Source organism: Lathyrus oleraceus, chromosome 5 (genome assembly GCF_024323335.1).
Source record: "Lathyrus oleraceus cultivar Zhongwan6 chromosome 5, CAAS_Psat_ZW6_1.0, whole genome shotgun sequence".
Classification (NCBI taxonomy): domain Eukaryota; kingdom Viridiplantae; phylum Streptophyta; class Magnoliopsida; order Fabales; family Fabaceae; genus Lathyrus; species Lathyrus oleraceus.
Genome location: NC_066583.1, coordinates 53,275,232 through 53,280,389, shown reverse-complemented (window position 1 = coordinate 53,280,389; position 5,158 = coordinate 53,275,232). Strand labels below are relative to the sequence as shown.

Sequence of the window (5,158 nt, the reverse complement as noted above, 5' to 3'; positions counted from 1 at the left end):
AGACCTAACAATAACTTCATATCTGCAAAGAAATTTTGAAACCCGGTCATCCCTTCTTCGAATTCAGCTTTGGTGTGGAGACTGTTTCATAACAAACTTCCAACCGATGACAAATTGATGTGTAGAGGTTGCTATGTTACTTCCATGTGCAATCTCTTCCTTAGAAGCTCTGAAAATTCCTATCATCTTTTTCTACACTGTCCTTTTACCACTCAACTTTGGAAGTGACTCCAAAATATGGTAAACCACAACATTGACCTATCTTCTATTCTTTCCATTTTTGAGTTGTCTAACAAGGGTTGGAGTGCTCAAGTCTCCCTGGTTATCTCCTTTGTCATTGTCTAACAAAGGCCAAACTCTGCATTTTAGCTCGTTAGTAGCGCAGATCATTGCTTCAGTTTCTTTTATCTGGATTTATGTCTAATGTCACAATTGGACTTTCGATCCTGGACTTCATGGTGTTGAAAAACTTCAATGTTATCTCTCACCCTCCTAAGGCCATCATCGTCAAAGAAGTTTGGCACTGTCCAACTTGAACTGGATTAAATGCAACACATACGGAGCTTCAAATTCTCAAGGTTTATCTTCTTGCGAGAACATTTTCAGAATCGTTAATGGAATTTGCATTGACTGCTATGCGGCTTACCTTGGTCATCATGATGCTTTATTCGCCTCCTCTTTTGATTAGGCCTGAGCTTGTAAGGAACAAATTGGGGTTTCCCTAATATAAAACCTGTTAACTTTTTTATCTATCAAGAGTGAGGTCTAGCCCCTCTTGTTTCCTTCTATCACTTTTTCTTTTTTTTTTTATATATACAAAAATTAATAATGAAACAATCAACAAAGTTATAGTATTATTAAATTAATTTAGTGTACCATGAAAAAAATCCATAAATCTTTTAAGTAATTTTTAAATGTGTTGTAAAGATATTTTTTTTGTTATATAAAACGTATTGATTAAATTAGTTTCTAACTGTTATTATTATATTAATTCAAAAAATGTTATAGTATTATTAAATTAATTTTATGTATTATGAAAAAATCCAAAAAGCTTTAATTAAATTTCACTTGTTTGTAAATATATTTATTTATTTTTGTGTATATAATATTTATCACTTAAATTAATTTCTTAATGTTACTATTAAATTAAATTAATTCAACCATGTTTCGGTAGTAATGCATTTAGTAGTGAATTTTTTCAAGTCTTTATTCTCATAATAGAAGAAGTTCAGGTGAGAGACAATTTGTGGGACCCAACATTTATTAACGTTCTCTAGTCACTTCAGTAATTCATAACACCAAAATCTAGCCATTGTTAACATTCTTCTTTTCCTGAAGAATGTCCAGATTCATCAAATTCAAACAAAACTTCACCACCCATGTTATGTTCTTTTCGCTTTGCCACCTCAATTTTGTACATTTCAACACACGTCCATATGCATGGCACAACATGGCCAAATGTTGGTGCATGTTAATTATATAGCTTTCTGTTTTATACCTATAAATATCATTTGATCTCGGTGTATTTTATTCATCCAAAGTGAGTAAAGCGAGACATTAAATCAAATTAACATGGCTGCTACAACAATGAAAGCTTCATTTCCACTTTTGATGGTGCTGGGAATTGCTTTCCTAGCTTCAGTATGTGTTTCTTCTAGATCCGATCAAGATAACCCATTTATCTTTGAGTCTAAAAGGTTCCAAACTCTTTTCGAGAATGAAAACGGTCACATTCGTCTTCTCCAAAAGTTTGATCAGCGTTCTAAAATATTTGAGAATCTTCAAAATTACCGTCTTTTGGAATATAAGTCAAAACCTCACACCATATTTCTTCCACAACAAACGGATGCAGATTTCATTCTTGTTGTCCTTAGCGGTAATTTATTATTTATCAAGTTATATATTATAAATTAATCCTAAATCGATTATTTAAAAAAATGATATTTTTTATTTTGCATTTTTGTTTTGTAAGGATAAATTCAGGTTAATTTTAAAATCTAATATTAGCTGCAATTTGCAGGAAAAGCTATACTCACAGTGTTGAAACCCAACGACAGCGAGTCTTTTAATCTTGAGCGTGGAGATACCATAAAACTTCCTGCGGGCACTATTGCTTATTTGGTTAATCGAGATGATGAACACGAGCTTAGAGTATTGGATCTTGCGATCCCCGTCAATAGACCCGGTCAAATTCAGGTAATATAACAAATGCTTACCTTTTCTTAGTATGCAACTTCATAAAATAATTTTAGAGGTCTTTTCCATAACATTATAACAACAATTGTGATCGTTTTTAATCATAATTTACGACAAAAAATTTCTATTGATATTATAATTATTTTTTGTCATTTCAACAGTCTTTCTTATTGTCTGGAAATCAGAACCAACAATCTATCTTATCTGGATTCAGCAAGAACATTCTAGAAGCTTCCTTCAATGTAAGTATAAAGCACATTCTTTCTTCATTTTTTATGTATTAGTTTGATTTACTCTGTATAAATATTCCTTTTGTCATTGTAAAATATACAGACAGATTATGAAGAGATAGAGAAGATTCTCTTAGAAGAGCATGAGAAAGAGACACATCACAGAAGAGGCCTTAGGGATAAGAGATAACAGAGCCAAGAAAAGAATGTAATAGTCAAAGTATCAATGAAACAAATTGAAGAATTAAGTAAAAACGCAAAGTCTAGCTCCAAAAAAAGTGTATCTTCTCGATCAGAACCATTCAACTTGAAAAGTAGTGATCCTATCTATTCCAACAAATATGGTAAATTCTTTGAGATCACTCCAAAGAAAAATCCACAACTTCAAGACTTGGATATATTTGTCAATTATGTGGAGATTAAAGAGGTACATCAAAATTATTTTATAACATAGACAACTAAACTACACAACAAGTTCTATATAAAATTATTCTTAACTAAAATTACACTAGATCAAGTTACAATTAATCAAAAAGGATTTGAATTTTGTTCATTGAAGTTATAATGTCAAATTTTATCGGCTAAATAGCATGCCTTAAATATAGAACATATAGATAAAAACAACCTCTCCCACACACACACACACATATATATATATATATATATATATATATATATATATATATATATATATATATATATATATATATATATATATATATATATATATATATATATATATATTTATTTATTTAGTTAGTTAGTTATTCTTTCAAATTTTATCTTAGGGGTCTCTATTGTTGCCACACTATAATTCAAGGGCCATAGTGATAGTAACAGTTAATGAAGGAAAAGGGGACTTTGAACTTGTGGGTCAAAGAAATGAGAACCAACAAGGCTTGAGAGAAGAAGATGACGAGGAAGAGGAGCAAAGAGAAGAAGAGACAAAGAATCAAGTGCAAAGTTACAAAGCTAAGTTGACTCCAGGTGATGTTTTTGTAATTCCCGCAGGTCATCCTGTTGCCGTAAGAGCTTCATCAAATCTCAATTTGCTTGGATTTGGTATCAATGCTGAAAACAACCAGAGAAACTTCCTTGCAGGTATAATATATTCTAACCTCTAGGCTCTATCTCTATACTTAAATTTCAAGTTTGAATTTCTTAAGTCTTATTCTTTTATTTAAATAAAGGAGAAAAAAATAATTAAGATATGTTTATTTTTGGATGATTGAAAATTTGAAGGTGAGGAGGACAATGTGATAAGTCAGATACAGAAACCAGTGAAAGATCTTACATTCCCTGGATCAGCTCAAGAGGTTGACAGGCTACTAGAGAATCAAAAACAATCTTATTTTGCAAATGCTCAACCTCAACAAAGAGAGACAAGAAGCCAAGAAATAAAGGAACATCTGTATTCAATTTTGGGGGCCTTTTAATGAGTGATCAAATATTTTGCATGTATGCTATAAAGAACTATAGCTCATAATGAGCAAGGAATAAAACATCGTTCTCTTGTAACTATAATTATAACTCCACCTTTCTACTATGAATAAATAAATCAAGAATGTTTATGTGCTCCTACTATGTTTTTTTTAATAATACTCTTTTAAACTACTATGAGTATGTTAAAAAATTTCCTAAAAAATGAGAATGAATCATTTAATCAACCATAAATAGTTGATTATGTCCTTAAACTATATTTTTTGTTGTAATTTAGATATTGTCATACCCCATAATTTGCCCTCCATTTTTTTATATATTTTGTCTAGGTTATTATTCATTTCATCTGCATCCTCCTAAACATCTAGGTCATTCTTTCATTTCATAAATATCATTAATTCAAAGGTTCTATGACCCAAAGATTGGTTTCTTGATAATTTATTGGGCAAGTCTCGTGGCCTATGGTTTCTTGGTACTTTTGCAAATCAAGTCTATTGGTTCACTATGCTACAACTTGTTCATTTGGGTACCACAAGCTTTGGGTTTATCTGAGAGAAACCCTAATTTTAGTCTTTGCTATTTTGATTATAGGATTGCATCAGTGAAATACTTGGGTTTGAAGTCACTTTTTAGGTTCGTTTTTTTATGATCATGGTCATATGAATTCATTCTTAGTGATTACCATGAACTTCTATTGGATTCATGACATGGCATGTTTAGTCAAGGGTACCTCAAATACAAGGTAGGATCCAAGTTTCATTCAAAGCTCAAGATTCATTCAAGATCCAAGTTCATTTTCAAATGCAAATATTTGAAGGAAAATAGTGTTAACTTGAAACACAAGTCACATACATTCATCCAAAAAGTTGTTTTTCATTGTTAAAAATCCATTTACACTACGAAAGAAACTAAATACATGCTTTTGACCTACAGTTGACTTTGGTCAATTGTTGACTTTTTGGTCAACCATTTGACCAAAGTCATCTAACATAATCCTAATCCTAGGAACCCTAATTCTATAATATATCACAAGGTTCTAAATGTCTTCATGATTCTTGATGCACTCTAATCTCTTCACCACATGATGTCTGTCGCATCTCGAGAAAATTGTGATCCCTCGCGATGGTCGCGAAAAAATTATGTTCGAACAGAGTCACCATCGAACTTTATTTATTCCAATGAAGGAATAGGAAAATATAGACAAAACCTATAGAAAATAGAATAATGGTCGTCGCAATCATATTCGGGTTCGGGAGTCGATTACAAAGGGGAAGGTATTAGCACCCCTCACG

At 31.5% G+C, this 5,158-nt stretch overlaps 1 pseudogene across 1 annotated transcript; it reads left to right on the top strand.

Annotated features, from left to right (window-relative positions):
• Nucleotides 1-1,522: 1,522 nt before the first annotated feature.
• Nucleotides 1,523-4,003, top strand: LOC127083945 (provicilin-like; annotated as a pseudogene). Its single transcript, XR_007788587.1, has 6 exons — nucleotides 1,523-1,876; nucleotides 2,021-2,196; nucleotides 2,358-2,438; nucleotides 2,530-2,853; nucleotides 3,215-3,527; nucleotides 3,669-4,003. The product of XR_007788587.1 is annotated as a provicilin-like (transcript).
• Nucleotides 4,004-5,158: the final 1,155 nt, after the last annotated feature.